The sequence below is a fragment of the Pelophylax lessonae genome (assembly GCF_965119305.1).
Source record: "Pelophylax lessonae genome assembly, chromosome: 3".
Classification (NCBI taxonomy): domain Eukaryota; kingdom Metazoa; phylum Chordata; class Amphibia; order Anura; family Ranidae; genus Pelophylax; species Pelophylax lessonae.
Genome location: NC_138770.1, coordinates 469,235,282 through 469,247,935, shown reverse-complemented (window position 1 = coordinate 469,247,935; position 12,654 = coordinate 469,235,282).

Genomic DNA, 12,654 nt, shown 5'->3' with positions numbered 1-12,654 from the left:
CTAAATTGCAAAAGGTGACCAAAGAATTGGAAAATATTCCTTGCGTTTTTGGATTTCCCATAAATTATCAGGGTTCTCTCCCCGGATAAGAATAAAGGATACCCAAGTGACTCCTGATAATTCTTTCCATCGCTCTGTGCGAATAGTGATACTGTGTTATAAACTTAACCTCAGCATTAGTGGGTAGAGATACATTACTGTTTTTATTTATGGGGGCTCTGCATTCCAAGAATGCTCTATTTTCCAGATCAGGATCATATCCCTTTTTAAGGAACTTGTCAGTCAGGATCCTTCCTTACAAGGAATAATCATGATAAAAACCAACAAATCCGCGCTTAGGATAGAAAACTCTAAAACCAAAAACCAAACGCTGGCTGCAGCCCACTTAAAAGATACAACCCAATGAGGGATGTATCGAATGTATGTACAAAAATAAAGTAAGTGATTGGCGCTGCCAAACGTAAGGCCTTTAATAACCAAGGTAAATGTACTGGTGGTGGTGGATTATTATCTATTATAATACATAGGGTGGGTTAATTATGAAATAAATTGATGGTGTGGTGCAAAGTAAAAAATGTGTAGCTGAAGATATAAGTGGGGAACTCTTTAGTGTGAAAAATTATATAGTGCAAATAAATGTGTATATTATTGAAAAAAAGTGTACAATGTATCAAAAAATAGGAAATGTGCTTCCTCAAAACGTGAATAAGATATAGCAGTGTGTTGTATCCGACAGGTATAATAAAAGTGCAATAAAGCAAAAATGTGCAAATAGAAAGTATATATAAATATTCCTAAGAGTGTAATGTATCCAAAAAATAGGGGGGTTGTGCTACCTTAATGCATAAAACCAAAGAGTGCTATGTCTGGCAAGTTTAGTTAACAGAGTGCAAAAACCAGTAATGTGACGATTAATATCCTATATACAACCTTATACAGATAAATAGGTATTCTATTTAGGCTCCCATTCACACCTGGGCGTTTTCAGCTCCAAAAACGCTCAAAAGAAACACTTCCAAAACGCCCAACAAGTAAAACCCCATTCATTTAAATGGCCCCTGTTCACATCTGAGCGTTTTGCAAAACGCCTGTAGCTGAAAAAAGTACATGAGCTTCTTTTTGGGCTGATTACCAGCGTTTTTGATAGATGTCAATGAAAAACGCCTGAAAAAATCACGGTAAAATCGCAGTAAAAATCGCGGTAAAATCGCGGTAAAATCGCGGTAAAAAACGCTACGCTCAAGTGTGAATGCAGCCTAAAGGTTTAAAAAAGGGGGATAAGTTTCCCTAATAAAATTCATAATAACAGTCCAACCTGTAATCAATATATATAAATCCACAACAGAGTATAAATACAATTTGATAAAAAAAAGTGTCCAATATCTTTATAGTAGTAAAAAAGTCCACAGAAAGTGATGACGTGCTCTTATTGCAAGAAAAGATTTATTCGGAATCTGTGTTTTAACCTGGAATCTTGCCAACATCCCTATTGAATAGTGTCAAGAAAAGAAAACCCCTGAGGAGTGGGACTTTGAACGGCAAGAACCAGGACTTGAGTATGAAGTATATCAATTTATTACACAAAAATCATCAAATACAAAAATACTTTAACACGGACATAAAAACCATATATCATAAATCATAAAAGCATGGTCATAAATACGTCTTTGATACAGAGAATGTCTGAGATGTCTGGACAGGACTAGACGCGTTTCGGTCGATTTGCCTTTCTCGATAGCCCAGGAAACGCCAGAGCTCAGACAGATATGCAGAAACTCTGTGGGTTCAAGGACGGAAGACCATGTAGGCATATTTGAAATCTTAGCGGGTTATAAAACCTTCATTTATCTTTAAGCATAGATGGTAAATGCTGACTTTGCTAGATCTGTATTGATAGACCTAGAAGAGTATGTCATACGTGCCAGGGCTTCAAGAGGGAAACTCCTTCATTTTCAACAAGATTATAGTAAGAATCGGTATATTGGCTTCACAAATGACAGTAGGTAGGCCCCCTCGATCAGAATTCCCACGAGGATCTCCAAATAAGTGTCCACAATAAGGGGCATCTGTCAGGTTGGAGTTTCTTAGGAATACATCCAGGATAATCAGTATAGTGCTGGGCGTGTCCAGCACTGAGTCCCTCGGCAGCCCGGTCAGGATGAATAATGGCGGTGCTCTTATTGCAATGGCCCGGAGTGCAGTGAGTGGGCGGGAAAAGAAAAGGTGCTCCCCCTCTCCTTAGGTCCCCCGCTTACCGGACTCAGGTACCCCTGCAGGGGTGGAACGCAGGTCGATATTTGGGGATCGCTCCCTCACAACGCTTATCAGGTCCCTAGTTCCGTTCTGTCTCCTCAATCACACTCCAGTTCAGTGATAAGTGGCTTAAAACATCGATATCCCATTCAATTGGAAATGACCAGAGTGATCCCGGGGCATGTATAAAAGAAAAATGCTTCCGATAGTGAAGGATTGCTTTAAATCCTTTATTTCATATATAAAAAAGACAAGTACTCACATTGGCAATTGCCGAACAATGTATCTGTATGGTATAGGAGCCACAACTTCCTCTCTAGCGGTGCGCGCCTAGAAACAGCGTGCGTGCCAACCGCCGGATGTGCGTCTCCAGATGGCGTCAGTGTGACGAAACGCGTCAAGAGCGTGATCACATCACTTCCGTCCATCGAACTAGAGGCTTGGGACGCACATCCGGCGGTTGGCACGCACCTAGGTCACGGCGTGCTGACGTCACCTCCATAGCGTCTAGGAGTAAGGGCGAGCGGAGCCGTCCGGCCGGCGGCTGCAATCCTCTCCCTTGCTGTTATTGTTCGTGTACCCTGTAAGTGTGACTCTTTTCTTGTCTTTAATAAATTGTGGGATTTTACGCTATCTTTTATTTACATGTTTGAACATACACCGTATCCTGAGCCACCGCTGCCTTAAGGGTCCCGCATCCCGACATACGCCAGTTATTACCATCCGCTTGTCACCTATTGTCATCTGAACCCCATCATCGAGAGGGATTGGTCTGGACCACGAGATCCCCTGTGGATTGTCCTTGCTGGGCTTATTGTGTAATGCTCGCCTGCTCCTGTATTTTAGTAAGTGCATTTTTTGATAGAAAGTTTTTATTTGGTACGGTATCACGCTATGTGCCTTTCTTCCTCTCCTTTGATTATGTATGCATGGGCCACACTTATCACATTATTGGCTTCACATTGATGACATCAGTTCCATCTGCTTGCCTTTATACATTCCGAAGAGTGTTCCGTGGGATTTATTTGATTCGCCCTTCCTAAGCGATATGTGGTCTATCCATTAAGTTGGATGACCATAAGGGTCTGGTAAGCTGCCTTAAATATATCCCTTTTTGGTTACGGGTGTCACCTTTGGATGCTTAATCGGTCACTCTGCAATTACTGGGACTTGTGGTTCCTTCCATGTGTGTTCCATTTATTCCTTTTTTGGGTACTCATCTATTTTTCTTTTTTCTTCACCAAAGGATTCTTTAGTATTATTGGGACTATATTTTATTGGAGGACCTTTTCATTTACTTTTTGGACACTATAACCATATAGGCTGGGACTTGTAGTCCCTCTCAACACTGTTTTTTTTCATATGGTGTTTATATCACTTTATATCATTTATTTTTTGTATGGTATGTTATCACTTGTATATCATTTATTGATTAGCGCTACACATATTTACTACGTATTGTTTGGACTTTGTTCTATGGGTCTGTGTATGCAGCTTTTTTATATGTCACATATTAATTTATTTATATTTCTTATACTTAGCGCAGAAACTTTTTTGATTTTTATTGTAGGTACAAAATGCCATTGTTCTGGGCGGGTGGACCTCCTTATTGTCAACACTCTGTTATTGACATAGACATAGAAACGCCTAGTTTTATTGTAGATGTAACCCAGAACAGTGATGGAAGTAACTGCGTTAAAGTAAACGGCGTTACTTAAAGCGGTAGTATCCCGCTTTTTGACACTTTTACCTACAGGTAAGCCTATAATAAGGCTTACCTGTAGGTACAAATAATATCTCCTAAATCGGCATGGTTTAGGAGATATTTGCAGTGCATGCAGCCGCTCGCGCGAGCGGCGCGTGCGATCTGAAGGTCCGGGGGGACCTTCAATTTTGTTTGCCGGGAGCTTGCCGGAAAATCACTCCGCATGCGCGGGAGTGACGTCATCGCGGCTCCAGCCAATCATTGCGCCGGAGCCGTCTCTTTCGGCCAATCACCGCCGAACCCGGAAGAGACGGCGAGGGATCATGGCAGCGCCCGCAGCGATGTCCGGGGGTCCGTGTCGGGGCTTCGTTCTAAGGTAAGTTACACATAATGGGCTAGTATGCGATGCATACTAGCTCATTATGCCTTTGTCTTGCAGGTTTTTTTTTTTTTTTTTTTAGGGTTTACAACCGCTTTAACGCAGTTACTTTAGAGGGTAACGAGTAATCTAACTGACTACTCGTCCCGTCAAGGTAATGCAGTTGAAATTACTTTGGCTGCGTTACCGCAATTACATCTACCGCCACTAGATGGCAGTAGTGTAATTCCTCCTCTCCTCTATGGCCGAGGCCAGCGCTGTCCGCAGCACTGGCCTCAGTCAATGAGAGAGAGAGAAGCAGCAGCACAGGCCTGGAGGAGGAGGACGCAGCCAGACAGACCCCAGTGTGCTGGGCTGGCCACCAGCAGCCAGGCAGCACCTCCACCAGCAGCCAGGCAGCCAGCATCTCCACCAGCAGCCAGGCAGCCAACATCTCCACCAGAAGCCAGGCAGCCAGCATCTCCACCAGCAGCCAGGCAGCCAGCATCTCCACCAGCAGCACAACAGGTACCAAAAAAAAAAAAAAAACTCAGTAACAGACAGTCAAGACAGGAGGACTCAGGACTCAGACCCCCATAGTGCACCACACCACCATCAGCCACCACCACCACCACCACCACCTACCCACCCTATACCTATGCAGGTACCACTAACCAAATACCACGCAGGTACCACTAACCAAATACCACGCATACAAGGGGCATATAAGTTATTTGACATATTTAAATATTTTTTTTAAAGTAACGCAATAGTTACTTTCCCTGGTAATTAGTTACTTTTTTACTGCTGTAACTCAGTCACTAACTAACAGTTACTTTTTGGGAGAAGTAACTAGTAACTATAACTAATTACTTTTTTTAGGTTACATGACCAACACTGACCCAGAACTACTTTACTGTCTGTGTAAAACTCAGCTTCTTGAATTTCTGTTTGTCTCTGTTGCAATTAGTTCACCTAGCTCTATAGCCTATACTGCAGCACAAAGTTCCAATCTGGGTATGGAGTGTTCGGGGAGTGGTGCAAGTTTTGCTTTACCCATTACAAACCCTATGTGGCATTGCCATTTTGTGTCTATGGTTTTGAGGTAAGCTACAGCAGCAATTGCTTTAACAGAAGCATCAGAAAACACACAAAGACTTTGCATCTGAACTTCTGTAGATGACACAGAGGCATCCGGGCATGGAACTTTGAGGCTAGATAGAGCTGTTAGTGAGTCCCACCACTTTACTCATAGGTTCTTCCTGTCAGTGGGGAGAGGGTTGTCCCAGTCTAATGACTCACAGGTTAAGTCTCTAAGTAGTGCTTTACCGCAGATGGCAACAGGTGCTGCAAAGCCTAAAGGATCATATAGGCTGTTTATAGTAGACAGGATATCTCTACAGGTAAAGGGCTTTTCTTCCGCGTTTACTTGGAAGGTAAAAGTGTCAGATTTTAAATCCCAAAGCAAACCAAGGCTGCATTGCATGGGAAGTGAGTCTGTGCCTAGATCCAAGTCCTTTAACTCGCTAGAATGATCTTGGGCAGGAAAGGCTTCTATAACTTCCCTACTGTTGGAAGCAATCTTATGGAGTCTTAAGTTAGAACAAGCAGGCATTGCCTGAGCTCTTTTGAGGAGACTGATTGCGGTTTCATTTGTGGGTAGTGATTTCAAGCAGTCATCTACATAAAAATCCTGGTCCACAAATTGTCTGACATCTGACCCATACTCTGACTCTTCGACTCTAGCAGAGTGTCTGAGGCCATAAATAGCAACTGCAGGTGAAGGACTGTTGCAAAATATTTGCATCCTCATGCGGTATTCTGTGATGTCTCCAGAGGGGTTGTTGTCCCCAACCAAAGGAACCTCAGAAGGTTTCGGTGTTCTTTATTAAAGCAGAGTTCCACTCTAAAAAAAAAAACTTTGCAGCATCAGGTAGAGTAGAAAAAACCTGAAAAAGAATTGGATAGTTAATATTTTTTTTTTTTGTTTCACTTACCTTGTTTTTAATGAAAATTAACTTACCTTCCTTCCTCTTCATCCCTATGCGGCTGCCGCCCCCGACGTCACTTCCTCCTTTGCATTGCGTCCTGGGAGATGAGCGTCATCAATCCCAGGATGCAATGGGAATGGCCAATCGCAATCTACAGCGCATGCACAAGATTGCGATCGGCATTCTGGGTAGCGGAAACCAGGAAGATGGACACAGCGGGGGACACAGCGACTTCAGACGCCCACACCAGGGATGGCCGCGCTCTTCAATCAATTTTAAAGGTAAGATTTTATCTATATTCATTTACTGTACACTACTGTAATGTGGGGTTAGTGTAATTGGGGTTAGCTTAGGATTAGGGTGGTATTTTAGGCAAAAAAATGTGTATGTAATGTGTATGCCGGAACTCCGCTTTAACAAGAAAGCAATGGAACATTAATTGTATGTCTGCCATGAATGCAACTGAATCTTTGTGGAAGAGTACTCCTAACAGTCTGTTGTTAAGGTCAGGGTCAGAGAGAAGGACATAATTTAGGGAGATACTCTCATGCTTCACGCTGGAGTCGAACACTACTCTGATCTGCCCTGGCTTTTTAGAGTGACAGACCCCAAATATGGGTAAGAACCAGTATTCCGCTTAATCTTTGAGGTTTGGGGCTATCTCAGCATGACCATTCTGGAATATTTTCTCCATGAAGGAAAAGAAGTGTTCTCTCATGTCTAGTTTTCTTTGACGATTGTGCCTTAGGGAAGTGAAGCACTTATATGCTAGTTCCCTGTTGTTAGGCAAACGTCGTCTTTGTGGCCTAAAGGGAAGAGTTGCAACCCAGCTATTGGACTCGTTTTTCTCTATACTCTTTTCCATGACTACCAGGAAGAGCCTATCTTCAATGGACATTGCTACCTGATTGTCCTCCTCTGCTCTCCTGAACACTGTGCATCCTAAGTAGTCTTAGTCACCGTCATAGGTATTGCCATCAGAGAGGGAACTTCCTTTATGAGCATGTGATTTTGACAGGGCTGGAAAAGAGAAGGACGACCATTCTCTAGTGTACTAATGAGCAAGTTATTAACAGATGTCGGTTTGTGTGCGCCCCCAAGGCCAACATCACCTATAATGACCCATCAAAGATCATGTTTTTGGGCATAGGGGCGTTGTGGGGACAATTGACCTGCTTTCTTGCTCTGTGGGCTTGTAAGATAGCCCTCCCTAGGAGTAAGATTATCTGAGCCTGATCATCTAGTTCTGGTATGAGACGTGCTATGTGATTCAGGTGAGTCTGGTGAACTGCTGCATCTGGTGTGGGGAGCTCAGATCTGTTGTCTCTCTATTGCACTCTATTATGGTCGGTAAGGGTAGGCATGTCTTACCATCCATAGATTCGATTTGAAGGCCGTCAGCTTTTCTCCCCGCCATCTCCACTGTACCGGCACAGGTCCTAAGGGAGTAGGGACTGCTGGGGCCTTTAATGCTCAGAATGTCATAAAACATAGATCTAGCTACTGACTTATTACTCTGATCATCCAAGATGGTGTAGAGCTTGACTGCTTTGTCTCCTTGCGTCCTTTTAGGTAGACTCTTACAAGACAGATTTTGGAACGGGATCTGCCACATGTAATTCCTTTGCAAACTCCAGTGCACTGTGAAGTGATTTCTATTGCCTCTTTACTAGAGTCTTTGTCCTCCCCGCCATGCTCCTTGTCACTATGGACAGGTGGGAAGATTCTTGGAGCTGGCCCTGTGTGCAGAGCTGTGTTGTGATCTGTGCTGTCACACTCTGTACACTTAACACTGACCTTACAGTCCTTGGCGAAGTGTGTTGATGAAAAGCAGCACTTGTAACAGATGTTGTTCTCTTTGATCCCTTGAGCCTTGCAATCCCTTATAGTCTTTGTCCTGAAGGTTCTGCATTTCAGAAGAGGATGTGGCATCTTTTGCAGAGGGCAGAACTTAGCAGGGTCACTGTCTTGATCCTCTGGCTGAGACTCTGCAGATCTATGAGAAGAAATGTTAATTTTCTGCACTGCTACTGGAGCCCTGAGTTGCTTAGGGCCAGAAGAAGTGACATAAGAAACTGGAAAAAGTAAGCTGGGGTCATCTTTAATTCGTGCTTATCTGTCTACAAAGTCAACAAACTCCCTAAAGGGTGGAAAAGGTACATTGTTTTTCATTTGTAGTTACAGCCAAGAGCGATCCATCTTTCGTGCAACTCATAAGGAAGTTTTTGCGCTAAGGAGTTAATACCTCTAGCAGAGTCAAGATAAGAAAGGCCAGGTAAATCTCCTTCTGCTTTAGCAACTTGTAACTCCATACACAGGTCACTGAATTCTCTGAGTCTTTGGTAATCTCTGCTAGGTATTTTTGGAAAGTCCTCTATCCTTTTAAATAGTGTACTCTCTATAGCCTCTGGTGAGCCATAACATCTATCCAGTCTGCTCCATATGTCTGTAAGGCCTATCTCAGGGTGGTTTTTATTAATGTCTCTGATCCTTTTGGCATGCTCAGAAGAATCATTGCCAAGCCCCTTTACGAGGAGATCTATCTGTTCCCTGCACGATAGATCTAGACCTTTGATGGCACTCTGGAAAGAAGATCGCCATACCCTGTAATGCTGGGGGTAATCACTAAATTTGACAAGTCCTTGGGTAACGAACTCATGTTTTACAAGGAACTTAGCAAGGTCTACAGTAGCCTGATTGGCATTGGGCTAGGCTGCTGGTGTATCGTGGTGTGGTGTATAGGCATACCTGGTAGAAGTCTTTTCTTTAGGCAGGCTGGGCTCATACTTGCATAAGGTTGGCGGCTCCTACCAGCTTGTTGCATACTCCTTTGGAGTGAGAACAGTTGTTTGATGCTTGTATGAAGGTGGAGTATCTTGCCGAGTAGAAGGTTTGATTGGAGCTCGATAAACTGGATCTCGGTCAGATTTTTCTTGCTTGTAGCAACGGGGTTCAAGGTCGGCTTCTTGCTGCTTTATTTGATGTGACTCACTGACGTCATGTTTGATTTCTTGCTGTGGAGTACTACTTAGGTTAGAGTGCTGGTAGACATAATCTGAAGTGTGCTGCATGGAATCTTGGTGGTCCTCCTCTAGATACAGTATGCTGCTACCTACTCTTGGCTCATCGTAGACAGCTGCTTCTAATGCTTTTGCAATGGTGGCAGCAGTGACTCGGTCCACTGCCAGCCTCTCCATGTTAGCTTCTAGGATAGCCTGCTGCATTTTCAGAGATGCTTCTTGCTGAGCTAGTTCAGCATCAAGGTGTAACCCTTTGTTGTTCTTTCTCTTGCTCCATATGTACTATCTCCTTCTCTCTCTCTTGCTCCATGCGTACTCTCTCCTTCTCTCTCTCTTGCTCCATGTGTACTCTCTCCTTCTTTCTCTCTTGCTCCTGCCTCACCTTTTCTGCTTCAAGGTGAGCCTTTGCTTTTTTCATCTGCAACTCTTGGTCTGCGAATGCGGCCCTGGCCCTCTCTGCTTTGGCTTTTGAAAGGGCGATTGCTGCTGTATTTGCGACAGATGATTTGGATAAGCTTGCTTGCGATCGTGTTTTGTAAAAAGATAATCCACTGAGAGACATGGCTATGGGGGAGAAGCTGTCCTGCTGTCTTGCTGTCTAGAGATCGCTGTAGTGTTGATGCTGCGTGACAGAGCGTGTCTCTGTGTAGCCTGGCTGCTTGCTTCCCCTGCTGAAGTCCTGTTTCATCTAAGGCTTCTGACTGTATGGCTACTGCGTAGCCCCGGGCTGTACAGTCTTCCGAAGTCTGCTTATCTTTACCTCGGAGGTCAGCAAAAATGTCACTGTTCTGTCTCTAGGACAGAGATCTAAACCTTCCTGCTCCAAAAATTTCAGATATCATATTTATTTGATATCAAATTTATTAGAACAAGCCAGATTAAACTACAAATTGATAAAAATAAACATCAATCAGTGCATACAACAAAGAAACAATTATCTATAATACAGGATGAGGTAACAAGAACTCACTTTTTAAGCTCAGGGGTGATGGTGAGAGATTGGAAAAACATGTCTTGCTGCCCTGCTGTATCGTCTCAAAATGGTGGCTGATTAACTTCCTGTAGAGATTCTACCCAGAATGCTCCTGGATACTAACAACTTTATTAAACACATTCTGAGTCTACAACATGTAATTATGCAGAACAACTGAAGCTATACCAAAAAAGAACAGTAGATGGAGCATGCGCTCTGCATATAACTATCTTATGTAAATCAAGAAAACCCAACATGTTATTTTAAGCAGCATAAACACAAGTAATCTGAATAGAAGTCTGGTGGGCAGAACACAGATATATCCCATGTGACCAAAAAATAGCAAATCTGTGTACTATATTAAAAAAGGAATTGAATAAATTAACGATTCCAAAAGATCTGGTGCAGGTGCAGGTCAAGTATATGTGCCACGCCTGTAGTATTTCTTCCTATTGTTTTCTGACTGACCAGGAGGAAGCACAACCCTCTGTGTCAAGTTTAGACTGTATCAGTGGAAAAAGAAGAAGATGGAACATTAGAGGGAAAGGCAGACAGTCAGATAAGTAATCATATAGGTTTTTAATATACACTGTTATATGTACAGATAGGAAAATATAGATTAAAGATAATATATCATCCAAAATTACACAACACTTCAAAATTTAAATCCAAAACTTTAACAGTACCCTTCTACATTTTATTTCTTAAGGCAAATATAACTCGACACCTGTGGTTATTACTAAAATAATCAATTAATGCAGACAATCAAACTTACATATACCATTTAGAGGTTGTTTTGCCATTCTACTGCTCCACGCCCCAGAAAAAATTGGATATAATCCAGACGATTCTGGTGAGCTAGTTGACTAGAGAGATGTAGTGGGGCACGGCCTAGGTTCAAAAGTCCTTCAGTATCATTACGCCACTCACCAGGCATGACACCCCCAGACAGAGTATCTTCCCGGTCAACCACAGATTGTGGTATGTAGGTGGAGGTAGTATGCCTTAAGAAATTATGAAAAACACAACAACAATGAATTATAGTGTCAATTTATTGCTCTATAGAAGATACGAAAACAGTTGGCCATAATACCAAACGGATTTTCTACAACTCATCTGGCACAAGATAACCTGTAATTAAAGATTTTTTGATCAGAAGTAAGGTTTTAAAGGGCAAATGGTTTCAACACATGTTCAGATAATGCAAATGCATCATCCACAACAAATATGACATTTAGTCCTTCCACAGTGTCTCCTTTGGGTGGTAGATTCAAAAGTCCATTTTTGCGGTTTTCTGTATTATTCCCCTATCTGAATTTCGTTAATTTTTGCCAATGTCCACAAAGATAAACCCATACTTTGCATTCGCGATTGCCTTTAGGACAATGGTAAAGTAGCCTTTGTAATTAAAATAGAAGGAGCCTGATTTTGGAGGGGGCGTTATGCGAACATGCTTCCCATCTATGTGGCACCACCACAGTTGGGGAAATTCCAGTAGTCATTAAATTGTTTAGCTGTTGCTTTCCATTCCACCACAAATGCTGGTATCTGTAAAAGTAAAAATAAATGTTTAATAGATTTTTTTGCTCATTTATATACAAATTTATTTTTTTTTCATAAATTACATAGGATCTATTTGGCAATAAATCACAAAATGTCACATCACCACCAGAAAGCAGGAGCAAAAAGATAAAAACGATGCAAGAGTCTACAAGCAACTTTCTAATACAAGCAGCGTTAAGGCCTTGTTCACACCAGAGCATTTTTCAGCTTGTAAAACGCTCATCTCTGAAGTTCCAAAATGCCCAACAAGCAAAATTCTATTCATTTTAATGGCGCCCGTTCACAGATAAGCATTTTGTCACCTAAAACAAAATGCCTGAAGCTCAAAAAAGTACATGAGCTTTTTTGGTAAATTACAATCATTTTTGGTCAGATGTCAATGCCTGCCTCCAAACACCTGCAAAAAAACTCCTGAAAAAAACGCCTGAAAAAACACATGAAAAAAACCCTAAAAAATGCCTGAAAAACGCCTGGAAACGATACATTCAGGTGTGAATGGAGCCTAGCTCAGAAGAGGGATGAATGTTGCGACCTGGGTGCCTTAACTGCCAAAAAAATATGCTGGATGTCAGAAGCCCAAAAACAAATACTGGAACCATTATTCATTCAGCCTCCTAATAAAGGTTTAAGAGGGGAGCTCACCACAAATACACACTTAGCTGAGCACAAAAGCACACTCACCCATTCATCTCAACAACCTTAACAAATCCATCAGTGGCATGTACCATTCACACAACAAGATTGTCCACAAAACAATTGGGGTCATGATTATCAGTATACATCTTTTTGAA